The sequence below is a fragment of the Psittacula echo genome (genome assembly GCF_963264785.1).
Source record: "Psittacula echo genome assembly, chromosome: 5".
NCBI lineage: Eukaryota > Metazoa > Chordata > Aves > Psittaciformes > Psittacidae > Psittacula > Psittacula echo.
The window spans coordinates 35760434-35787329 of NC_137739.1; the positions used below are offsets into that span (position 1 = coordinate 35760434).

Genomic DNA, 26896 nt, shown 5'->3' on the forward strand with positions numbered 1-26896 from the left:
ATATAAGGACTGTGAGGTGAGTTGTGGGAGGAAGAGGGAAGCTCTTTTCTTGTCACGAAAATCCTAGCAGTGAATTCATTTAAGACCAGATACTGCTCTTCAATGCCTTGCTCTCAGGATCAAAGAGGAGCTTTTGCCGGCTAAATGACTAGAAGGTTATTGTGTAGTGCTCCCTGATGGAGACTGCAGTATTAACAGCAATCTGCTGCTTCATTTAGCAGGAATTTAGCTATTTAGGAGAATGAATACCTAGTGCTTTTCACAGTTCCAATATATTTAATTTTTGTAACATATTTCCTATGAAATGAATGCATAAATATTTCATTTACAGTCTGTGCAGCATAATATGAAGCAGTCAGAGTTTGGGGTCAGATCCTCAGTCTGTAGCTTTGTTGGAGTGCTCCTCTGGAAAGTTGTGGAGGACTTGCATGTTCATTTTTGTTTTAATTCGTTTGTGGTGTGCATGACTGGGTACAGCCAGGATGCAGAGCCTCCTATGGACCACCAGAAGATGCCTGCAGCTCCATATCTCAGTAGCACTTGTCCATCTTGTGCATGACAGGAGAATTTCCTATTTTAGTTTCCTGGAGGAACCTACCAATTGATATTAAGCTGTTATAAAGGATAATATTTTTCAGTCATGATTGATTTTTCTTGCTTGATTCTGTCACTTCCAAGTTACTTTGAATGCATGTCCATAAGCTTAACTATGCTTCTTCACACAACATAATCTAATCTGTACTTTTACCTTCCAGATGCAGTGATCTGTGCTATTTTTTGTTTATAGGCAAAAACATTTTATATGCAAGAGTTGAGAGGCAGTAATTGGAACTTTCTGATGCTTTTTATGCAGGGAGCTATAGCACTAAACTTTCTCAGTCTTGAGCTTTCTCTTTTGTTATAGGTAATGTATTTACATAGGTAATTTTTTTTTCTTGTGAACATTTTTTTTTTTAAATATAAATTTTCCATTCCATGTCCATTAATATAATTTGGCACAAAGACAGACCAATTGCATGGGCAGGCACAGTGGTAGAGATATAAATCTTTTCCAGTGGCAGTGACTTGAAATAGCAATCAGTTAAGATACCATCACTGCAGCATATTATTGCAGGTAGATTTTCCTGCCTTTCTGTGAGGATATGAGTATTGTGGTGAATTCATAAATGTGTGTGGGTATATATGTACTGATGTATGTATATGGATGTTTGTGTGTTCAGTTGTGGAGAGCTTCTATTTGATTATGTTGGATCCTTCTGTCACGGAACCATTAGGATCTGGTGGACATTATCACATAGAAATCTAAGCAAAAAACAGTTTATGCCTACTTTTGTGTCCAACTTTGTCCACACTGTAACACCTCTGTTGTGCTGTCAGTGTCAGCTGTTACCCAGATTGCTTAAGAGGGAGATGAAGGCCTAGGCTGTGAGGAGTGTGATGGTGTCAGCCCAACTAGTCCTGCCTGCATCTGAATGCATTTCAGCCACTTTGTTGCTGGTTTTTTTGCAGGCTTGGTTTTCCCCAAGCACCACCTCAGTGTCATAGTCCTACAGAGCAGCGGTTGTCATGCTCTGGTCCTAAGCTTGGAATGTGCTTGTGGCCCTCCTAGGCCCATTTAACATCCCTGGAAATCCTGACCTGGGGCTCAGGAGCTCAGGACTTGAAACTAGATTTTAAGGAATTAAATGTATACTTGGCTTGTTTTATTTCTTGATTCATTCTTACCAGCTGGTTCTCAGTTAGCCACCTTCTTGCCTATCCCCACAGGGAAGCACTTTGCTTACAATGTTTCTCCTGCTGTCAGACCCTAAACCAAATAATGACAATCTGTGAACTCAGTCCACTTGGAAAGCTGTAAAATGCAAGACCAAGAATAGCAGGCGTGAGGACTACACAGGTCTTGTATCCTGCTTGTTGTGGTCACCTTCTGATCAACGCAGTGAGCAGCAAAGAATGGACATTGGTGTTGCCCTTCCTCTACCACCATATTCCAGCTATGGGATCACAGCTTACAGTCTGGTTTTGCATTCACTGATGTATTCACTCTGTTTAATATAAGCGAAAATACTCCAGAAGCCAACCTGGCTCAATCATGTCAGTCCTGGTTCCCTGTCTTCTTCAGGTGATCTCCCCTTCTTGCCCATGCTGCCACTGAGCCACTGACGGGACAAGTCTGGAGACTCAGCATGTCTCTGAGTCACTGATGGCACAGCTGCAGAAATTATTTGTCTTGGCAGAGGAGACTATAACAGGTGTGGTTTCAGAGAAAAAAATCCTTTGACGACGTTAATGTTGATATTTTTTTAATGGTGTATTCTGTCAGAAACACTTGTGAGCACTTTTCCTTGCTTTAGATTTAGAAACGTGTCCTTTGAGGCTGAGAGCAGCTTAGGGCTGGAGGCCCTTCCTTTGGGTGTCCATTCTTTGGAGGGAAAGGCTGTTTTCTAAATCACAGGGTTCAAGCTCGAGTATCTTCATTCTTTCAGAGTTAGCTGCCACGTGTGGTACTCCTGAGCCGCAGGCACATACAGCACTCTCCTGTCTGGAGTGCAAGCACTGGCAACTCTCTTGGGTTGCAGGTCATCCCCTCCTTGCTGTGCAGCTGCTCTGCTTAACCACAGGAGAACAGTTTAAAACCAGAAGCCAATGAAACACATGATACTCAACTATCTGTAGCATGAAATGTTATGTTTGCTCTTCAAAGAAGCCTGGAGCCTCACGGTTGTCCTCTCAAACAGATCCTGCTCTCTGCTAAACAAAAAAAGACATCGCGTAAATAGCCTCACTTGAATCAAAGTCAGTTCACCGGCTGTGGATCTGGCTCCACATGTCTGGTATGTAATTTACCAGCAGAGATAATGGTATTTAAAGTGATCTTTACTGAGGTTTTTGACTCTCCCTGTTGTTCACTTCATCTGGCTTCATTGTTGGCTTTCTTACCATTCCTATAACATCTTTTTCTTTTTGGGAGCTGTTTTAAAAGCAAACCTTGTAGATGTGAAAGCATTAAAGCAAAAGGGTTTGTGGATAGGGAGGAGAACAGGCAGTTTCTGACTCTGGTTGCTTACAGCTGGATAGAAAAGCTGACACATTGGTCATCTCGTATGTAGTCTTGTGGTTCTGGCTTCATTTTAAGCTACAATGCAAAATGTTTGTGTAAAAGACCGTAATGAAAACAAGAGTTTTGGAAAATATATGGTTGTTTACTTTCTATAGGTGTTCCTTCCTTCCTACTTTAATCAAACACCATATCCTTACATAGTTCCAGACAATAAACTCATCTTTAAGTAGTTGCAGTTAGTGCAAATTAAGCCTAATGGGCAGTTTAATGTAAGTGCCCGATACATTCAACTAGTCAGCATGGGCTGTGCTGCAACTACTGACCACTGAACAAGTTGTGTAGTCTGAAGTATGTCTTTTCTGTTGTGTAAAGGAGTGTCAAAGTCATGTTAAGAGGCATCAAAATTACTTCAGTCTATTGTGTTCTCTGATATAAAACCATGAGCTTTTGAACTTTTGAAAACTGAATTTCTGAAGGTTTGGATACATTTTTCTTTCACTGGAGTTCATTAAATCTGAATAAATCTTAACAAGAAAAGCCTTTTTTTGTGCTGTTTCATTCTCAGTGGCCCTGTTTCTTGTCAGCAGTCCTCTGTGGTATGTTACTAAAAGGGAGTACTTAGAGCAAACCATGTTGTCACCAAGCACTAAGTGTGGGTCTGAAAAAGCTGTGAATGAAGTTACACTTATTGCAAATGAGCAATTGCATTTGGAACAACTCTTCCAAAGGTGGAGAGACGTGCTGTTTCATGGATGCAGACGGACACTGCTGAGAAGGCGAGGTCACAATTTATCGTGCAACACATTTTCATTCTCCCTTCTTATCTGCAGAAGTTAGTTGGAGTTCAGCTCTTCCATGTTTGGCCACGAGGAAAACCAATCTCCTTTTTGTCCCTCTTGTTTGCTTGTTGTTACAGTAGGTCTACAACTAAGGGATAATTTTTTTCCTACCTATTTTAGTGACTAAAGTTACAACAAACAATTCAGGATTGCACATAATAATGATTGTTTAGTGTGTTTAGAAAGTTTGCTTCGCCCTGTAGCAGTCTGCACGTTTCATCAAATACAGTTTTTCGATCTAAACCTCCTGTTGTGCCCTGTGGCTGCCAGCAGCAGAAAAGGGGGCTTGGGTGGGTGAGCAGCACCCCTGTCGTGCGTTCACTTTGTGCTGAGGAGCAGTGGGCTCTGAAATGGGTCCCCATAGCCTTTGCTCTGATTTTCAAAGACTGAGCACCCAGTTTGCCTCGTTTAGTGACCGCTTTACCCATGGTTCACTCAACTTGCCCAGCCAAAGCCCTTTTACTCCAGTTCTCAACTCGGCAGCTCTTGGGGCTGCCAGTCCTCCTCTTCTTTTTCCTGCTGGCAGCAGTTGTGTTAGTTGGACTTTTGCTCATCTACTTCTCCCCTGCTTGCCCCCAACATGGGGTCTTCGTAGGGCAGCACTGCTAGGGCAGCACAGTTCTTCTTACTGTGAATTGACTCCACTGCTGTAGTTCTTAAAGACTGGGCCAGATGCTGCAGAGGTTTCTGTGTGAGAGTGAGTCCTTGTGGGGTGCATCACTGGACTCTCAGCACCTTCCAGCCTGTCTAAAGAGCTCTGCTGGTTTTTGTGGGCATGAAACTGCACCTTGGTTCACTGCTGTGTAGTGTCTTTTACTCTTCAAAGACAAATTCTCTCCTGTTCTTTTTTTCTTCTCTGCAGGTTAGCAGTCTGCCTTCACAAAAAAGACTTCTCCTTGCAACTTTTGTTTATTAAACTGAGGAAAAAGAATAACCCCTCAAACGCAAAACATGCTCATTTACTGGCAGCATGGCAGTCATTCAGGCGAACGGGGCGGCAGACATAAATCCCATCTCGACTACTTCATGTCATTTGGGAATATCATTACAATAGTGCACATTTCCTCAGTGTCCTAAGCCTGGAAAACTTCCTGTTACGGGACACTTACCAAGTTGTTAATGGAGAGTTTGGAAGCAGCCATCAGATGTGGCAAGATTCATAAACACACATTAGCTATCTTCTTGCTTCTTCCTGGATTATGGGACCTAATCACATATTTAGAAAAAGGTTTACATTTTCTCCTAAATGAGGGTCCAAAGGCCCAGACCTACCCATGCTTTCTAGCAGGCTTATTTCTCATAGCTATGTTCCCAGAAAGAGGCACAGAGAATGTAAAAAAGGTCTTTCCAAAATTAGCCTGTCAACCAGAAACATCCTGAGAAGAGTAATTTGACTAGAGGGATGGGTGATGAACATATTCTTGTTGCTCTTTGCTCTCCCCCATTGCTGCCATTTGAGACTTCTCTATTATTTTTTATGACTTTTATTTTCAGATGCTTCTCTGGCTGTCCTTACACATCTGACTCCTGGGATCCTGGATTCTTTGAACTGCAGGAAATAATGGCTGTAATTCTTTCACTCTCTCCTGTTTGGTTTTATTTTTTAAAAAAAGTCATCTTCAAGGGTCCCCAAGATGGTACCTCTCTCATATGATCCTTTCATTGCTGATAGCGCATAACGCCTTGGTTTTTCTCACTTTTCTACCCTGTTACTACAGTATTTTGCTGCTTGGGTACAGTGGAGCCCCTGTGGAGGCAGGAGGGTATGGCTTTTCTGAAAGTCAGCTCTGTAGCAAAATAGCAAAGCATCACATGCATTGGTATTGGTGGTGGCAGGGAAGTTCCTGTGTTGTGTAATAGACACTGACACTACAAATGAGCCAAGTTCTGAATCTGTGTTGTTTTAGGGGATTGTATTCATAGAAAAGCCCACACATAGAAAACACCACACAGACCTGGTTATGGATTTGGTGCTGTTGCTAGTTCTATTATGCTTCAGGAATAAAAGTGCTGTGATTTAGAAAGGTTGCTTTCTTTGCATGAGCTACATAGATAACAGCAGCAGCTTTGCTGGTGAAAAGCAGCATCCCATAAAAACTGTACTTTTCATAAAGCAGCAAGCACGCCTCATACTGTCAATAACGCACTTTCTGTAGCCCTATTAATTTGCAGACAGAAAAGGGTGATACTTAGGCAAAAGATGCTCTTTAGCATGTAGGACTGTTAGCATTAGAGGGAGAACTGGCATATCTCCAGCCTGCTCCCTCTAATGTGTGGCTTCCTCAAGAGTGAAGGTGTGAGGAAGCCTTCCCAGAGTTGCTTACTCTCCCAGGTGGTGTTTTAGCATTTCCAGGCATGCTTGGCTGCATGGTGCCATGCTGCCATGTCTGCATGCCAATTTCCATGTCACCAGTGTAAATCAGGAGTGACTGCAGTGAAGCCACGGAAGCCGGTTATTACCACATACAACTGGGAGAAATAGGACTAAATGAGAGAATTGGGATAAGATTTCTTGTGTGAAATGCTGTTACTGCTGAAGTTGTTGGCAGTTTTATACCTATGGTTGTCTTGATATATCTGAATGGCAAATAAAAATTGCATCAGCTTCTTCAAGTATATGAGAGGCTTGAGATGAGTGTCTGGAATTAGGGAGATGGCAGGAGATCAGTTTGGCTGCTCTACTGATAAAGCCACTAGTGCAACCTATAGAATTGTTTTAAACCATAGCAACAAAGCATGTATTTTCTGAAAAATTTAGATGTTAGTTTCTACATTTTATTTTTGTATAGTGTGATAGGGAACTGTTTGAGATTTGGCCCTGTTACAGGTCATCGTGGAAGCAGTTTAAGAAAACAGATGGATTATATTTGGTTTTTTTTAAAATAGCTTTAGTTTGAAAATAGCATGAGAAGGTGCAGCATGAAAGATTTTATGAGAATGAGAACAGCAATTTAGAACCTAAAGATTTTCTTTAACAAAGTTCTGAATGCGAAATGATTTAATCTGCCACTTACTAGAAATCAAGGGCCTGTGTCATTCCAAAGTGTGCAGTTAATGGGGAGTCTGGAAGCAGTGACAAAGCACATCCGGGAGTGCTTAATGGAAAAGCAGCATTGTAGAGCCTGGCATGTTTCTTTTGTGTCAATATGTGTGTGTTTGCAGTCTGTGACTACAGAAAAGTGCAAAGCCCAAATCTCTTTCACCTCAGTGATATTTCAAGAAGATTCCAGGTCTAAAATGAGAAAGAATATTTTTTTTTTTTTTTTTTTTTTTTTTATTTGGGTTACTGGGGTTTTTTTAGAGCTAGAAACACATCATGGAGGCTGTACAATCAGAAGGCCTTGTAGGCTTATTTTTGCTAGGACATCCTTGCCAGAGCTGCTGGAGAAGACCTCATGGCATCTTTGCCCTGGGCTGGCATTGGTATGGCCAAAGGCTCATGAGGCTGAAGAGCTGAGCAAGCATGTAGGCAGTCTGCCCCAGCAACTGTTCTGCTGCCTGGCAAGAAGAGGGCTAAGGGCTGTCGGCCTGCTTTGTGATTCAAAGGGATTTGAAGGGAAAAGGTGTGCCTTTTTTGCAGGAAATCAGAAGATACAAAGCGAGATGGCTTTGGGTTTTTGGTCATAGGAAGAAGCTGTGGTTTATGTTACTTGGGCATTGTCTTTGGCCAAGTAAGTAATGCCCAAAGGAAAAGGGCCAGTGTAGACTCTGAGATGGGATCATGCTGAGATTTTCCTAGAGAAGTTAACAAGCCTCTTTCCAATTTGTAGTGTCTTTGAAAGCAGCTTCTTTGCTGAACCTACTTGCACAATCCAGGTGCTAGCTCAGTTGTTTTCTAGTTGCAAATCGATCAGGCCATTGATTTGTTGCAAGCATCAGAATTCAAAGAGATTTTAAGTGTGGAAGTCTGCTCTAAGATCTGGTTTTACATTGGTAATTTAGCAACACAAGGCTGCCTGTGCTACTTGGCCTTTTTTCTGTGTTTAACAGTGGTCATTTTGACTGTTGACTTTTTTTTTTTTTTTTTTAAGATGAAGGTGTTTGTCCTGCTTTTTAGGAAAGCAAACAGTTCAGCCAAACTTGCAAGGAAAATCACCTGGTATAAGAGTGGAGACCCAGATCTGCTCTTCCAAGTATGGAAAGGAAGCTGTTTCTTGGCAGAAATGGAGCATAAACAAAGACAGAAACAGTGGGAATGTGATTACCAGGCACGTGGAAAATGACTTTCAAGCAAGTCTCTTTAAGAACAGGAAGCATTTAGACTGATCCTGTCCGCACTATACCCAAGCAAGTCACCACTGACTCAAATCCAGCTGAGTAGTACAAGCTAGCTAGAGAACAACCACATACCAGTCTGCAGAAGGAGTTTTGTTATGGCATTGATTCTGAACTAGGCTGCATAAGGAAGAGGCAGGACATTTTAGAAGGGAGGTATAATAGCTTCATCCTGGGAAGAAATTTGAGGATTTCTTCTTGTTTTGGTGTGGCTGAAATGGCGGAGGTAGATGTGCCATTGCTCACAAATGAGGCAGTGGCATTTCCCATCTCCGGATTGTTGTGCCTTGCATACAGCCAGCGAGTCTTGTGGCTGTCAAGGGCACACTGTAGTCCAGAACTGTTTGTGAGGAGCCTCCAGGTTCCTGTGACATTTAGTGGTTTGATACAGAGAGGGGGTTGCTTAGAGCTGACACTGCATCCATCTGTTCAAAAATTGTCCGCTCTCTTTCAGAAGTGACTGATCACAACACTGTTGGATTTGCTATTGTTGCTGCAAATGCCAAACAGCCTGAGCAAGTGCTGAAAGACTGACTTATCTTTGTAGTGCTGGGTGATAAAAATCGGGAAATTATGAACCAAAGGAAACACAGGGCTATAAGGGACCTGCAGAGACCATCAAATCTTTTTTCCCAGACAAAAATATTCCTGGCAGCTCCTTGTCTTATGTGGACTCAAAAATCCCCTGTGCCTTCCAACTAGCATGGCTATGGGTGCTCTTTCCAGCAGGAGCCTGCCCGCATCCCTTCCTCTCGATGGAGACATCAGGCCCCTTGCAATGGTAGTTGCTTGTGAGACTTTCTCTTCAAATTCATCCCAGTTTTTTCTTTCAGCTGATAATACCCAAACACAGAGGGCTCCTTTAATAATTGTCTGAAAATAGGAGAAACACGTCTGAATGCTGGCTTCTAGACCCCAAGTGCACTGGGTGGATTTACTGTTGCCCCTGCCCAGACCAACTCTGGTGCATGCAGTAAAACAAAAAAAGTTACTTTCCACTCTTTCTGTCATTTACTGCCAGAATTTACTGCAGGATTTCTCTGCCCTCTGAAATGAGGCTGGACTTTTTTCTGCACAGCGTGCACCCCGCATGGTTCTTCTCCTGCTCAGCTACCCCAAGACACACAGGCAATGTCTCTGGGTGCCCTGGTTCTCCCAGCCCCTTGTGGGAGAGGGGCAGCAGACCCCTGGCCTTGGCATCGCTCCTTGCACAGAGCCTCAGTGGGGTATAGCACTTCCTCCAAGGCAGCAGCATTAGGATCCTGGAGGTGTTAGTGCTGCCTGACACATGAGCACTGCCTCCCGTGGGGATTTCACCAGTTTCCCACAGGGACAGTGTCTCTGATCAGTGGAATTTCTGATCTTACGAAAGATATTCATGTCTTAGCAGATACTGTGGCTTTAGCAAACCATGGACGGTCAAGTGTAGAAGGTGGTGTTTGTACATACATTTTAATCCTCGTTTGCACAGTACGCTGAAGGAGTAAAGTGCCTCAGAAATGTTGGCTTCACATTGTTATCACTGTCATCTTAATTTTCTATAATTTTGAATATCAGTTATTCATGAGATAGATATCAGTGCAACAATTGGGAGTTCTTCCAAAGCTTTTTAGTTAGTATTGTTCATATACCATGCCAGATGTGTTGGAGGAATATGATCTGACACAAACCCAGACAAATCACTGTAAAACTGTGTACAAAAAGGCACTGGCTGATACACTGCATCTGGTGACACCGGCAGATATAGATGTTATTTGCAGGACTCTTTCTTCACAGTGAGAGCATGAGGGCCAGGGAAGAGCAGATGGTGTGCAGAACAACAGCAACATAAATAGGCTTGAGAGCAAGGTTTGACTGAGGTGTGTGTTTTGTGCTCGTCACTTAATTTAGCAATATTGGGAAAAGCCATGAAGGAAAAACCATGTGGCTATTTCGAGATGCAGAGTGATGCAGGAGGAAGCAGGGCTGTAGTTAAGCATGCTTATCCACTGCAATATGTGTATGATCACTATGGGATACTGTAACTAGCAACATCTACTGGACTATTTTTAAAGCTAAAGCGGTACTGCTGGGCTAGTGTGCCTGATGTCTGTGCCTGTGCTTGGCAAACCTGCCTCTGCATGACATGTTCGGGCTCTGTGCAGCTTAGGGAATGATGCCTGTACTTTGCTCAGCTGCATCACCTGGGAAATCTTTGTCAAACTTTGGCGTATCTGAGCCCTGTACAGAATGCACTGAGTGATTTCCACCATCACCAGCCTACTTCTGTAAGGATTTACTTTATTCCTCACAGATTAATTACAGAATAAAATGAACTGGTTTGTGTTGGGTTTTATTTCCCTTCTGATTGCACAGTGAGGAATCACCAATCACATCTGTGCCAAGAAGCCACTAAAAAGAAACAGAGTGCGGGAGATTATGCATGATGGGCATAGAGTCTGTCACAGAGTTGCAGATTATTTATTGCTGGCACCCTTTGATGAGTGGCTGCAACTGGCTCTAATTTTCTCAGCACAGCCCAGCTGCTTTGATCAGCACTGAAACTGTTAACAGTGCTGACAACTAAATTATTGTCGATGGGCATTGCAGTTTAAACTTCCCCTGAGGAACAGTGGCAGATCACACCCACCAGGGCTATTGTTTAAGGCTTTCTTTGGTCATATCCCTGGGTTGAATCAGGCTGAGCTTCTTTTCAGGATTTTCCTCCACAGTGCCCATGGTTAGAGTCTCTGTGCGTTTCCAAGCGGGAGCTGGGATTGCAGGCAGTGTGCTGGCAGCGTGTGGGAGGTGTGTTTCATTGCCATGTGCCCCTGGAGCACAGGCTTTGTGTGCGGTGTCTTCTCTTGGTCCAGCGCTGATCTGCAGCTTGGAGGAGTGTAGTAGCATTCGGGAGGCGACCAGACCGCTGCAGAGCACATTGTGGGTCTGGGCAAGGGACGGTGGCGTTGAATGCAGGTGTCAGTGGGAGAGTGATTGCCATCTGAGACGGCGAGTGCTGCGGTGAGTGGCCTTTTCCCCTTCTTCCCAGGGCTGATGCCAGCCTCCCTACTTTCCTATAGCTCTTTAAAATACTCCCTTCGCATAGTCTCTTTCTTTACACCTTTCAATTTCTAGTTTTCTACTTGCCCTCCTCCCTTCATCTCTCATTCCTCTCCTTTCAGTCTCCCGTTCTTTCTTTGTTTCTGTCCCTCTGCCTCTGAGGCTGGATACAGACTCATACAAATGCAGTAGTATTTTGGGAACTGTTGACTGACAGGAGTCATCTATAATGGATTTAGAAGTACTTGAACACATGATTTGCATTTCTGCCTCTCTGCTCAAATACACCACTGTCACTCAGCTCCCTTGAGACTTGAATTCTGCTGGAAGCTGCTATGGCAGTGGCATCCTATGATTTGCTTCATCAGTTGACATTTTCAGGAATTTGGTATGATATAACAAGGTTGTCCATTTTACTGCCCTTTTCTGCTAAACAATGTTGATAATTTCTCACCTGCCTAAAGGGATGGAGTCCCCTGCATATAATTGGCTTTATTAGTGAAAGCCCACATGAAAGTGTGCTTCCTCCTGTTGTTGCTATTATTCAGTGACCTTTGTTGATTTGCGTTATATTTTATTCATCTAAAACCCTGATCAGCCCAATTCTGCTCTGTGTCTAAGGAATTAGGAGTTTTAGTAGTCATTTCAAGATCTGGAGCAAATCCTCTACAAAATTAGGTCTTGCCTATGTAAACAAGTTGCACTGCTTTTAACTACTGTTCTGTAACATAGATATAACCCTTCCCTAGTGTGAAATCAGTTATGCCAGTATTAACATGCTTATACCAGTGTAGCTTGTTCCCCTGTGGGAAAGGAGAACAAGCTATTCCAGTATAGAGCACTTTTATTTGGCTATGACTGCATCCACACTTTCATTGTATTGGCAGAAATATACTGGCATATAATGTTTGCAATGTTTGCAATTTAACTTGGGTGAACTGGTACAAAATCACGTAAAGAACAAATCTTGGTCTGCAGGCTGCCTCTGCCTCTATAACTCCTTGACAAGCGAGTGTTAAATATGTCATTATTTATAATCTTGTCTCTGTGACTGGACGTACAGTGGAAAGGCTAAATATTGCTGTCATTATGTATTCACAATTAAGAAAATAAGAACTGGTCATGTGTTGGCTATAAAGTCATGACTGAGTCATGTGAGTCATGGCTGTAGTTTATTTTTAAATAAAGGACGTAAGACTTTATTCACTTTCAGACTGTTTGCTGACCTTTGTGTTTGTTTGCAGAATATTGGTAATGTAAGAGGACCATGGCAGAGATGTAAATTCCAGTGTGCTTACTTGGAAGTGCCTTTGAGCTGGCAGGGAAACACAGAGGTGTTCTAGCAATGCTGAAAATCTGGGTCCTGAAAAGCCACTTGCGCCAGTGAAAAGTGAGTGCCTGGTGGCTGTGAAATACTCTGCATTCGTATCTGTGGTCATCTACCTCAGTCTTTGGCAGGGCAGAGCAGTCCAGAGATCAACAAGCAATAGGTACAGAAACTTCAAATAAATGCCAATCAGATACCATAATCCTGAGTATCATGGTTTATTGATGGGTTTTTCCCGGTACTAATGCTAATCTAGATGATTGGTATGTGCCTTGTACCAGTCTTGCCTTGTATCAAGAATCATGTAGGAAAGACTCTTGGTGTTTGCAGGCAAAGGAGAAACACATTTTATATGGGAAACTCTTAGTATTCAGAGTAATTTTGGAGGAGGCAGTGCCACCAACAGGCTGGGGTCTTCCGGAGAGAAACTGTCTTAAAGGCACATAACTGACAGGTGACTGAAAGCATGAGACCTAACTAAAACTTTCAGGTTTTCTTCTACCACAGAGTAAATAATGGATATGATCCTTTTCTTCTGCAAGATAAGAGGTTATTTTAAGGCAGCTGATGGTAAGGTGAAGGAATCTGTGGGGAGGAGAAGCTGGTGCTGTTAGGGGACTGCAAAGCTTTGCTGGGAGGAATGTGCTTTATTGTGCTGCTTGTTGGCACAACTTGCTGGGCTGTTGAGGGAAATAAATTTTCACAGAACCTAATAGTTTCCTCCTATGAGTTAGTGTCACCTCCATATCATTTAATTCCCACCTTTGCTTATTGTGAGTGCCATTTCAATCTGCATTTCTCAACTTCGTTACCTCCAGCCTGAGCACTGCTTCAGAAACAGCTTTCGGAAGTGCAGGTGGCTTTTTTCACAGATCAGGGAGGAAAACTTCACCATTTTTTTCCCAAGCTCATTGATTCCCCATGACACTGATGATAGTGGTGGAGGTGGCTCCTGTGAGTGGGATGGGCTCTTGCCTGCAAGCTGGGGCTGCGGCTGGGCGCTGCAGGGGGCTGTCACAGTGGCACAGGTGGGCAGCAGTCAGTCACTCAATAAAACTGGCATATGGTCATCAAGAGCAAGCAACTGACCTTGGACAAATCTGCAGTAACCCAGCCTAGCATTCAGCTTGCCCTGGTCTTTGCTGCTTCATTCTAGGAGGAAAGTGATCTCTGATGGTGCTTTTGCTGGTTTAGGTTACTTTTCTTCCTGAGCTGACTCACAGGTTTTGCCTGCTCTGTTTGCATCTGGTGGGAGCCGCAGGCTGTCAGCAGCTGATCTTTCTCCTTAAAGAGTCCAGCAGCATTGGCAGCCCTGGAAGGAGAGGCAGAGGCATCAGACAGGTCCTTGCCTGCAGTTCTTGGCAGCAAGGCTTGTGGTTGGGACAGTTTACATAAGATTGAAAGACAGAAGCAATATCAGCTCATCCCTACTCCCACAGGAGTCCACAGAATCCATTGGTGAGCAGTTTTGAAAAGCTCCTTTTTATTGTCTCGTCGGCTCCACTTTTAACCAGCTATGAAATTGTTCATTATAAAACACCCAATCATCCTTACAGCAACTGAATCACTGGTGTCTGTGGTGATATACTGTGAGCTGCCTAGGACAGAAGCCTTTAATATCTGTGTTTATACATTTCCCTAAAGGTGAAGAGATGACTGCAGTGGAAAATCAGTTTTGCTGGGTAAAACACTGAATGAGCTCACCTGATCAAGGGGAAGAAATCAAAATGTTATGCTTTTTAGTTTTCCCTGCTACACATAGACATTAGCTAGTGTGGTCTGTTGCTCTTCAGCAAATATGTTTGGGTCCAAGTGCTGCCTGAGATGGTTAGAAACCCAGTATGCATTGTGAGGCATGTGTACAGTTCCTAGCATGTTTATTTGCTGTGCCAACTGCTAATGGTTGAGCAATAGTATTTATTACTGGCAGCTGGTAATAGCAGCCTGTGTTTCTGCCCTGTAGGGGAATTCAGTATGTGTGCACAGCCATGGGATGGTGAAGGTTTTGTACCTTTTAGAGGCACGACGATGTCTGTCATTTTAAGTGCTTCCTTACTTCATTTCAGAGATATTTGTTTATTTTATCCCTCGTTACCCTCCCAAACTTTTCAGATCTTTTCCATCTGGGCTCTTGTGTTTATAAACTCTTCTACATTTGAAGCTTGTAGGCAGCAACCACTTTAAAGCCTACTGTTGTAACACAGACCAAGTAGTTGCCAGAAAGCAGCATGGGCTCTTGTTCTCCTCTACCCCCTCCTTACAGTGTTGCAGGTCTTTCTGAAATTGCCTCCCTTCTACCTGTTGGGTGCCTGCACTCACCACTGTAAGTCAGCATCACCCTGCTAAAGAGGCCACAAACCAGCATGGTTGCTATTTAAATAGTAGCATTTGTCTTGGTTTGTTTCTCTTCAAAAGTCATAGTCTGGCAACTGTAATTCCTTTTGTAAGACCTACACAGCTGATGCTTAACTTACCACTTCTTTTCTGCTGTGGAAAAGATGAGCTGGTCAGCATGGAGCTGGCCTGAAGTCCGGCCTCGTAAAAACTGTCACCTTTTAGCCATTCTCCGTGCCATTTCCTTTTTGTAGCAGAGATAATGAGAGTGTTTCCTGCTAACTCCTGTCTCTCTGTGATAAATTGCTGCAGTCTTTATTGGAAAGCATTGTATTGCTGCTCTTAGTGCCGTGATAAAGAAAATGTCATGAATTGGCTGCATTGTGTCTGGCTTCCTTTCAATCACAGTCAGTCTGGATGCCGAGGACCGGATCTTCCTTCTGTGCCAGGTTTCAGCTCATGTTTGTGTGGGAGGTGGGAGTTCTGTTTGTTTAAAGCCATCTTTACACTTTTGACATAGATCTGTTGAAGGTCAGTGTCATCCATAAATCTATACACGATGGTCTGCAGGTGCCCCTTGTTTTCCATATCCTCCTTTGTAGTCTCCTCCCTCCCTTGTGGCAATGCTGGAGCTGCCTTGAACATCCTTGTGTTGGTGTTGTGCTGCGTGGCTAGTGCTTTCCTTACTTTCCCCAACTGGGAACTCCCAGCTCTCCAGCCAGGGGCTTTTGATCTCCCTTGTATTTTCAGTTGTCAGTGCTTGTAGCAATAAGGAGTTGCAGCCAAGCAGCACTGTTTTGTTTCAGTTTGGGTTATTTTTTTTCTTATTATTTTTGCTCAGATCTTTCCATTCAGTGACAAAAAAAGCCAGTGTAAGTATAGGTGAGCTTTAAAGTGATGAGAGGAGTCCTCTTTCTGAATTCTGTGACTTTTTGATCTGTTGTCTTTTGTCAAGAGCTATATTGTCAGGTTTGCTGCCCATGAGATCAGGAGCCTGAATTCTTCAGGGCTTGAGCTATCATAGAATCACAGAATGGTTTGGGTTGGAAGGGATCTGAAAGATCATCTCGTTCCAACTCCCCTGCCATGGCAGGGACACCTTCCACTAGATCAGGTTGCTGAAAGCCCAGTCCAACCTGGCCTTGAACACTGCCAGGGGTGGGGCAGCCACAGCTTCTCTGGGCAACCTTTGGGTTCCAATGTTTCACCACCCTCGCGGTGCAGACAGTTTCTTTCTGGGTTATACCTGGCACACATAGGCTGCATCTGGTAGTGGGACAGCTGTACAAGTAGAAGAGTAGTCCATGGCAAAAATACTGGGATAGTATTATTTGAACAAGTAAGAGGAGATCAGCAAAGACAAATGCACAGTTAAATTTGTATGACGAGCATGTATTCATTCACCTGCATGCCTAAAGCTCCCTCCGGCTGAATCAAAGGAAAGTGCCAGTGCAAAGAGTTTGTCCTATCCCCTTATGTTCACTGATAAGTCATGGATAGACTGGGAGGGAAGGAAGGACTGAGGTAGGCACAAAAAGGATTTTGGCTTGAGGACTGTGGCTGAGAGTGGGTTTCATTGTGTGTGCTGCATAAGCCTCTGTGCGGTTTGAGTCCTTTGGGCTCATTTGACACAGCATAAATTCCACCCTAAATGCTCTTTGTGGGTTGTCTAGTTTCCTTCCTCCCACAGAGAATTTTAATTAAAAATCTAGGACCAAAATAACTTCAGTGCCATCTCTTAACTATTGTTCTAGGAAGAGCTTGATGCTCTTGTCTCTGAGAAACAGTGAAGTTTATGCTAAAGCACACAGAACATTAATTTCCTGTAGAATTTCAGGGAGCGTGGCTATAGCAGAGGAAGTGTAGGTGGATGTTAAATTTAAACCACTCTACAGCATATCTTGGATACTAGCGTGCCCAAAAGTCTGAAAAGCTAAACGGGCATACAAGGATCTTTCCAAAAATAGATGCACTTCCTTAAAACTTATTTGATGTTGTTTATTCAGCCCTTCTTGTGAAAGCCTCTGACGTTTACAGAGCCTGCCTGAATCTGATAGGAGAAACAAGAAAATAGAGGAGCAGAAAATTCTGCGTGAATGGAGCACCGTGGAATGTGGTCATTTCTCCATCACTTCATTATTCTTCAGAAGCACATGAGCCAGGTTGCCTATAATTTAGCGGGCTTGGTGTCAGAGCCATTGGATGGAGATACAATTTGTGCTTTAACAGGATGTCAAGGTAGAAGTATGTTTCTAAACTAAAATTCTTGGCATTTAGGATTGTCTGTTTTGTTCTTTGTGTTTGGGATGGTGGATGCTCATGACATAAAAACTCTGGAACTGATTCTGGAAAATCTTTGTGAAATTGATCAGCAGTTATTTTCTCTGTTGGAAGCTGGTTTGTAAACATCCTTTCCTGTCATTAGCTTTGCCTTACTGCAACAGTGAAGTTCCCTTCTGAGCCTGAGTCTGAAAGTGGCTCAACAGGACTTGAGATAGAAGTTTGGGTTTTACTTTGTTACAAGGGGACAGTATTTCACAAACAAGGCAATAATGTCAGGAGGACACTAACAAGCATGAAAGTGGGTCTTAAAATTAGCTTGGTGTTTCCTAGTAATGGTGTGGTGGGAGTGTAGCCCCAAGGCACAATCTTTTTTAAATGTAATTATATAAAGGCAGAGGTGGATATCATAGAAAGCCATCAGTGAGGCTTTCAGTCATCTGTGGGTTTTTTAAAATGTCATTAAAGCTTGAAGTAGGATCCTTCCATTAAAAGGGAATATGATCTCATTATGTGATTTAGATAGTGGTATGAGGCTGTAATGATGCTTTTTAATATGTTCTTTTTAAAGAACATATCAAGGCAAGAATTGACCTTGAAGATGTGGCCTGCTTGCAGATGACTTAGCTGCAATGCCTGTCCAAAGCAACGTGTTCTTTTCATGGCTTTAAATCTGTGATAGCTTTAGCTAAAACAGCTAAATGAATTTCCTGTTTATGTTTATGCTTTCATGTACCTGATACCACATTTCCCTCACCACTCTGGATTTATCCCAACTCCTGTTACCCCCTGCGAAGGGCCATGCACATTGGAGTCCTCCTGCAGGTAGTGGGGATAGCAGGTTCCGTGTGGGACCAGAATCCCTCTTCCCAAAAGCCTGTCACAGTGACTCCATCAGGGCAACCCTTACCACAGCCTGGGGTCTCTAGCTCCTAAGGTATCACTGTAACCATGCGGTTATTAAAAAGCTGTTTTCCTAAGTAGGCAGCTACAGTTTAAAAGGATTTTATGGGAGGTCATCAGAGGGATGACATGTTACTAGCAATTAGTGTGCATAAAACTTGAGGGCACAGGGGTCTGTGGGATATCACTTCCCCAAGCAGAGTATGTACTGAGTTACAAATAATTACTGGAAAGCTCAATGTGTCAAATTTGGATGTGGCTTACCTTTATGCAACTTGTGAATACTGTTCATAGAGCTCAGAAACGTGCTTCCTGAGATGCTCAGGCTTGGAGACACTGTGTTCACAGTGTGCCTCAAACAAAAAAATGTCACTGGTGGATGAGCTATCACTATTAATAATTGCAATAAAAAGGAAACGGAGCACTTCAAATCTGCATTTCAGGTGGAGATTTTTTGAGTCATATGTTGAATGTTTTTACCTTCAGGCCTAATATTATTTGCATTGAAATTCAGAAACATGTGCTTGGTTCCTTAATTAGCACAAAGCTTCTGACACTGAGTTTGGTGCCTAACCTCATACTGTGCCTCTGTGCATGAGTCTCGCACCTGTGGAAGTCAAAGGGAACGTTGCCTTTTGGCTTTGGCATGCATTGCCAAACTGCTGCAGGCTGGCTGGGAGCTGTGCCCACAAGTGCAGCACAAGCAGCAGGGATTCAGGGATGGCCTGTACTGCAAGAGAGGTGTGTTGGTGGCTTATATTTGCTTACCTGAACACTTGAACAGGCTTGCTCAGTAGCAGACATCAGCGTGGACTTCAGAATGATCTGGCTATGTAGTGTTTGCCTGATTTCTCACATACAATTTCTAGCCTGCCTTGCATGCCTTACTACTGTAGCCCACACCATCAACCCTACTCCAGCTAGCTACCTCAAAGGTAATTTATGTATGTGTGCCTGAGTTGTGCTTATAAGTTAATTTTGGTGTAAATATATCTCCACAGCCTCTTGAGTTCTCTGCAGAGAAGCAGCTGTGATAGGCACATGAATCCTTGTGTCACCTATACGAAACTTCAATTTTAAACAAGTATATAAATATTTCTAGATAAACAGAAATTTAGAGGCAGGGATCTGGTTCCTGAGTTTGTTTCAAGATGGATCCTTACTGGAATTTCTTGGCTTGTGTGTTATGACCACTGCATTAGGAGATCAGTTGTGATCTTTGATGGCACATTTCTTCCTATATATTGTACATGTGCTTGATTGTACATTATGTTTTGGTGGGGAGTCTTTGCTAATCTGCATTTTGACTTTTTAACTTTTTGATTGCTTAAATGAATGCTGACTAGAGATATCAGTAACAAATAATGGTAAACTTTGAATACAAATTCAGTGAGATGGATAAGCATTCAGGTGCTTGATGTATGCTGAACAACTGTGATTTATCTTTTGGTTGTCTTCAGTTGAATATATTAGAACATGAGATTAAAGGGCTGAAGAGGATTTGAAGAAAACACCTTACCTTCCTTCATAGATTGGTGCTTCAATACCTTTGCATGAACTTGACTCAGTAGAGATGACTTCCAAAATCAAGGCCTAAAGGAGGTTATGCAGTGTGATTTACTGTAAAGAAAGTAAGGGACTAAAACAAAAGTCTGCAGGAAAGGTGCTCTCTCCTGTCCTTCTCTGAGTGCTGGGAATTTCCTCATCCTTGTCGTAGTATGGGTAAAACCTGCAACTCTGCATGCACTTGCCATTACCAGGGAAATAATTAAGGTTGATGTACTAGTTGTAATTACAGCAAATGAGGTATGATCTATGCCGTTAGCAAGGGGAAAGACAAGTGAAATTGCTAAGTCAGGAGAAGCCCCTCAGTGCTAGTGGGAAATCTAATACGCTTTGTTAAATTAATAGCCTTCTGCATATAAAAATATACACTTTAAAGGGCAGAGGAGTTAGATGTAAAAATCATTAAGCATTCATTTCAGTGATCCGCTCAATGTTCTTAGTTGTAAAAAATCTCTAGCGTCATGTTTACAGAGAAAATTGCAAGTGTTTTAAGACAAAAAACACATGAGGATTGTATATTTAATACTTATTACAATGCCCATTTCTAAGCCATAAGATTGCAGTGATCCCTTTCCCAAACACAGCATGGCTTTAGTGATAGGCTCACAGGAGATGTTTATCCAAACCAGAGATGATTCTGAAGATGAGATTTTCCTACATGTCAAATAAAAATGTTTTGGCCATAGCTTCAGATTTCTTAGTCTCAAGTTAAATAGGCATCCCCAAAACAAATGATCTGGGATGGTTTTTTCTCAGTATAGACATTCAGCGCCTGGTTCTGCCTGTAGTTGTTCTGTTTGTGGGCTTTGAACATGACACTCACAGTAGAGAGAGATTAGTTGTAAGAAGATTATGGGTCTAAATGCTGCTGGTGTGCCTAAAGCTGCAAATGTTTTGGTGAATACAAAGGAAACATTAATCAAGACCTCTTACAGAGAATTAAGGGAAGAAATAGTTTTCTCTCCTAATTACTACATAGTTTCTGCTGCCCAGTGCAGGAAAAGGCAGGCAGAAAAGCTGAAGGTGATAGAAAGAGGTTGTTGTTCTGTTCTTAGAGAAAACCAGAGCAGATTGCTGGGGGTGGCTGTGGTAGGCAACTTCCACAAAAACAGCAGCCTTACGGACTCTGCAGAGCGTGTGAGCTTTGAGTTAGGTTGTCGGGATGAGCTAGCCATGCTCCTGAACCTGCTCAGAATCCTGAGAGAAATCCTTCCTGGGGCATATAATCTTAATAAAGCTGTCTGTAGCCTCTCCTTTCCGTAACTTGGTTCCTTTGCTGCAGATGGGTGTCTTCAGCAACCCGTGTTACTTGATTTTCTAGCCTGGACATCAACCTGAATAGTATGACATGTAGCAGAGGGTATGGCAGTCCTCAAAATCTGAGCACTCCTGCAGTACCAGTGTTTCAGTGTATTCATCTGGATGGAGCACATGAAGGATTGAAAGAGTTGGGCTCCATTGAGTTTCTGGGGCTGGTTTGGGATCCAGCAGAGCAGGACATGATCGAGCAAGAACATACCAGGGACCACCACTGGTGAGGAAAGATTCCCTTGCCAGCACCACAGAGAAATAACTGACCCAAATAACGTTCGGGAATAGCTGACGCTTATTGCTTCAGGTTCCAGCCAACAGCATGACAAGCCAAAACATGCAGTGTTAGCTCTAATATGTGAGTTTTGCCATATCCTTGATCGAAAAACATGGATTAGGTAGAGAAAAAACATTGCCTTTGTGGGCACTTTTCCCTGTATCAGGTTTTATTTAACTGTTAGCGGGGGATTGGTTGTCCAATTACCTGTCTTATAAATAGGTATTTCAGGAATAGTTTCCAGAAACAGATTTCACAGACTTTCTGAATTGATTGTAGCTCTTCAGCTATTGTAAATCACCAGTGCACCACTGAACTAATAATCTACCCTTGCTGAGGGTCTGTGATGCTGTTTTTCCTTGTGAGTATTTAGGATTGCAATAGTTAGAAATGTATCTGATAACAATTTGCCTTCTCTTTTAGTTCATGAATTTTTTACCTCCTCAGGGTTAATTGAATCGGGAAATGTTAGTATCTTTTGATTTAATTTTCCTTATTGATGTGGATTCTGGAGTGAATGACTGCTGTGACTACAAAATATGGTTTTGATTTCTGGGAAATACTTAGTGACCAGAAAAAGAGAAGGTTGTTTGAAACAAGCTTTAAATAAATTGCCCCCCTCCCCCGCAAATACCACAGCCTTCTTGACTATACAAACCCACTATTTTACTATTTATAGAGATGTACGTATTTCCAATACTATTTTAAAATGCTGGAAATGAGAGTAAGCAAACCAACCTACCCACCAGTTTGCAGAGGGTAGGGGCAGCACAGTGTTTAGCTGTGTGGTAATTATGTATCAGGAACTTAGACCATGTAAAGGTGGAGCCAGGAAAATTCCACCCCCAAAAGCCTTGAGCTTTTTTTTTTACTGAACACTGCCGCTGTCTTCCTAGCAAGCACAAAATACCCAAAATGCAGAGCAGCCACGTGAAAGTTACCTCTGCACCAATGCTGATCATCTGTAAGTGTGTTAGTCTCTGCCTTCACCCAAAATGGCTCTGGTGCCAGAAGAGGAGAGAGCTGGCAGTTCCCATTTGCCTTAATGGCAGCCAGGAGGTTTGCTGATAAAATAACTTTTATTCTTGCCCCATTGCTCTTAGGTTGTCTGTTCCTGAAGCTGCCTGGGAGTGGGAAGTTCCCCATTTTGTTTGTCCTGTGTTTCATGGGGTTTGGTGCAGACTTCTCATCTGCTATATTTTTCATTTTTAAAAGATAAAGTGGTCTCAGAGACAGGGTTAGCAAGAAGTTTATTTCTTGCTGCTGAATTATTTATTCCTATTTAAGCTCCGGTGAACAGCCCACATTTAATAGCCCATTACTGCTTAGAGAGCTGTCAACGTGAAAGGGGCAAGCGTGAAAAATACTGTGTTTAGTGGCTCTGTCATTACTCTCTGTATTACCTTTTCTTCATTTTTATGATCAAGAGCACAGAATAGAAGGCCAGAAATGACCTGAGCTGCAAACTTCAGGGTGCTTTAATCTACCAAGACTAACAACCAGATAAATTCATGCAAGAGCTAGAATGAAGATTTTTCATGGTGAAGTTAGCTTCCTAAGAGAACTTACGGATTCTGCATCAGTCGATGTTTTCAAATCAAGATACAATATTTTTCTTGGACAGTTTTCTATCTCATGTGCCAGATTTGGAGGGAATGCAGGAGCAGTAGGTGAAATTTGTTGCCTTGTGTTATATAAGTGGTTTTGGTAACATAATGGCAATTTTTGGCCTTCTGCAGTTCTGGCCCGATTTTAATTTTTACCTTCTCTCTATTCCCCTAACCCCCGCAGAACTGGTTTCTGTGAAGCATCTGCATATCCTGAAGCAACCTCCAAAATACTGATTTAGAAGTAGATTTGGGTTTCAGAACAGCAATGTTGTTCTCAAATCAGACACGAAAGATTTGAGACTCAAAAGCACTCTTGTCTGGATGTCTGTTGTCTATGGATGCTTATTTCTTACTAGATTCTTCATTACCGGTGAATTTTTATATGATTTCTAGATAATCATGCATAAATGGTGTAAAAGCAGATGTAATACAAGGCTATATTCTTGGAACCCTTCACACTCTCCTATTTCACAAAGGTGATTCTGGATAGAGGCTGGATTTAGATGTCTAAAGAGCCCTGTTGTGAAAAACACCAATCACACCTCCCACTTTCCTGTTAGATCCCTTTGGAAAATTGCCCCTGGCATCTACTGTTCAGCATCCCTTCAACTCTCATGAGCTTTATGTAGTTTGAAGCTAGGTTGGGCAGGCAGATCCTTATGGGCAGAAACAAGAAGTAGCTCTCTGAGTGAGCTAATGAAGCCGCATTTTCGTATGGATTTGTGGCTTATGTTGGATTCAGTGACGTTTGGTAATAGCTGGATTCAAGTACTGGCCTTCTTTCAGAGGACAGCAATACAGTTTCCTTCCTTTCTTTAGCATCTGATTTTCACATAACTTTTAAGAAGCTAATGTTTTCAAGTTTTCTAACGCCTGTTGGATTTCCTTTACTTTTGCCAGTGATACAAAAGGCACTGGGAGGGAGGACAAAACAGGATAGATACAGATGCAGACACACAGAGGTATCTTTCGGAAACCAAGCCAAATGTTTCAGGTGTATTATAGAATCTTAATAGTATGGACTACATTTTCTCCCACCAAGGAAAAAAGTGTCTGATGTATTAAAAAAAACAAACAAACAAACAAACAAACAAAAAACAAACAAAAAAAGAAAAACCACACAAAAATGGCCTTTTCTGTGATTTTGTGCTACACTTTGCACTGCGCAATGAGGTGAAGTCTTGTAGGGTGAGTCTGTCCATCTCAGCCTTTTTTTGATAAAATGTTATAGTAATGTAAGATGGTGCAGTCTCAGAGAACCAGCTGCAGGCCAACAAGTCTTCTCTTTTACCCCAAATAAAGGAAAAGTAAGTTAAAGTGCACTATATAGCACACTGAATGAGAGGCTCTGCTGCTGTCAGCCTCTGTCAGCCCATTAAAATGTGGATGGCATCAGAACCTGTCTGGATAAGAGTCAAATGTAGGAGTGATTGGTGCCCGTGAGCTAAAGCAATGCACTGTTAGGTGATCTTTGAAAAACAGTCTGGGATGTTGATGACATGGTGGGGTGCATGGTTGTGTGTAGCTGACAGACACACTGAGAAGCTCTTCCCAGGGAGCTTCGATCACAGGTCTTATGCCAAAAAGGACACAGTTAAGAGGAACTTACTCAAATTGATTTTTGTGGTCAAAAAGAGGTAAGTTGCTGCCACAAGTTTGCATTAAGATAAAGAAGAGAAGAGCAAATTACAGACTTTTCTCAAATCTTCCCTTTGTTATTGCCCAGTAGGTGCTCCTGGTTGAACAAGATGTCCAGCTTTCTTACTGCCAAGCCTGTGGCTTAAATAAGTGTGGGAACAAGAGAGCATCAGCACAGTAATTCTGTCAATTATCCCTTGGTTGAATAGTGTGAAATAATAGGTGAGGGAAACATTGGAGCATCAGTCTCTCTACATAGTAAATATAGCAGCAGTTGACAGAAGTTGTGTTCTGGTATGTCTAACCCAGTTTAGAGCTTGCTCTTGCTCAGGTGTCTGGAGGGGTTTTGCCACCATCAGTGTGAGCTGGCTGACAGTTCTCCACTGATGTGGCTCACAGTATCGCAGAGACAAAATGATGCTGAATGCAGCCTTTTTGTTACTCTGTCAAGAAGAGTCTCCACCACAAGAGCAGGGCCTAAGAGCTGGATAGACAGATGTTTTGTAATTTATTCACCAGCCTGCTTGCAACTGGATGGACCTGGGATTTCTGAATGCCTTCCTGCATTAACAGCTTGGCCTTGATGGGTCACTGCTTTTGGGGGAGAGCATCCCATGGATTTGCTTTTGTCTTGAGCCACTTACAAGTAGTTGTAGAGGTGGAGAGTTGAAACGGTCTTTCTGGGAACAAGAGCAGAAAATAGTTCAGTGTTAGCATTCCAAACCCAGCTATTTAGATGTGGATTATTTAAAAATATTTCACTTCCAGACGTGTAACTAGCTGCATTTTCCTCCTCTCTCTCTTTCCTTTTTTTAAAGTTAGCTTTAATTTTGCATCTTCTCCCCACCCAGCTGTATGCAGTCAAGAGTATGCAAAAAGAAGTGTTAATTACATTGCTAAATGTTAGGTAGCTCAGTTACCTGCTGCTTTGGAGATGCCGTTGACTGCAGTGGAAGCCTGGGGACTCTTTGAGCCCGGATGTATGTTTGCAGGGCAGTGTTGCTGGCAGTTGAACTGACAGGAGGCAGGGTAGCAGTGAGTGGAAGGCGCTGCAGCCACCTCATTTCACCCGGCTGTCATCACACATCATGGGCCTGAAACACAGCCTCATGGGAGGTGCTGTGTGAAGGGTTGCTCCATGGTAGCCCTGTCCAGCGTGCCATCCATGTCCTGGCACCCAGATTCAAAGCCTTTCATAAAGAGTTGTGTGAAGTGGTTATGGTGAAATGCTGCTACTGAGTCTGTAGTGTCTTGCAGCCACTTCACAGGGGATACCTGATAACGTGGGGCTTTTGGGGAGCATTGTGTCCTCTGAGCACTTCACAAACCTTAATTCATCTTCTGTGGATGATTTGGACACAGCAGGGGAGATGTATCCCCTTCAAATTGCACCTATGTGGCCTGAGGGAGCCCTTTCTGGGGCTAGCCCCAGCTGCTAGCCATTTTCCCCTTTGCAGATGTTAGCCCTCACATCTGATGGCTCACCCCTCCCAGCATGGTAAGCTGGATTCAGAAAGACCTGCTCCTCCAAGTGGTTTTGGTAACCCATGTTCATTGTTGCAGTCCAGGCTGATGTAGATCAAATTAAGCTCTTGGGCACTGAGGCAATCTCTTTCAGGAAAAAAGGAGCAGGTTCTCTCTTGCCATGTAAATCACAGCTAGCTTTAAAGATGATGCAGCCTGCTGTGTAAATAAATTAAAATAATAATTACAAAACCTGAACCCTTGAGACTGTTTTCTACAGAAATTAGCAGAGCAGGCAAAAAGACAGAGCTCAGATAAAACACAGGAGGGGCGTTTATGTTGGGATGCATTCATGGCACCCCCATGCAGCTTCTCAGCTGCGAAGGCTGAGTTCTAAGAGGCCGCTGATGGTTCTACATTAAATTGGGCATTCGGACCAGCACAAGCACTGGGGTGGTGCTGGGAGCAGGAAGGGCAGGGCAGTATATTCTAGCTTGTAATCAGCCCATTTTCGACCTAGTGCCACAAAGGTCACCTTACATGTATGTTGATCCTGCCCTCCTGAACTGCACTGTGACTCAGGGCAGCTTTTCCCCCTTTGTTTTCTTTAGGCTACTGGCCTAAAAGAGATGGGAAAATGTGGAGGCTCTTTTCAGGAAACATGTACCATCTGAAGGGTTTTTCTTACCTCAGTAACTGTGCCCTGGGAAGCAGCAGACCTTGGGGTTTGTAACGCCTACCCAACGGCTGAGTTAATGCTTCTTACTGCTAGCAAGAGCCCTGCCTCTGGCTGCACATGTAGAGAGAATAAAGCTTGTAACTCAGGAAGGAGACAGTCATAATATCTTTTTGTAAAGGGTAAGAAAGAACTGCTTGTTGGATGGGTATAAAAGAAACCTTTAATTCCAGCTAGGATAGTCTAATATTCTAGCCAAGTGGTAGTAAAGAGCACGGTACCACCAGGCTCTTATA

The 26896-nt window shown here is 42.9% G+C and overlaps 1 protein-coding gene across 1 annotated transcript in view; it reads left to right on the top strand.

Annotated features, from left to right (window-relative positions):
- The window catches only part of OSBPL5 (oxysterol binding protein like 5), a gene marked incomplete at both ends in the record, with an annotated part of 183146 nt that overhangs the window by 93594 nt on the left and 62656 nt on the right, over positions 1 to 26896 (top strand). The gene's annotated exons all lie outside the window — the stretch shown is intronic.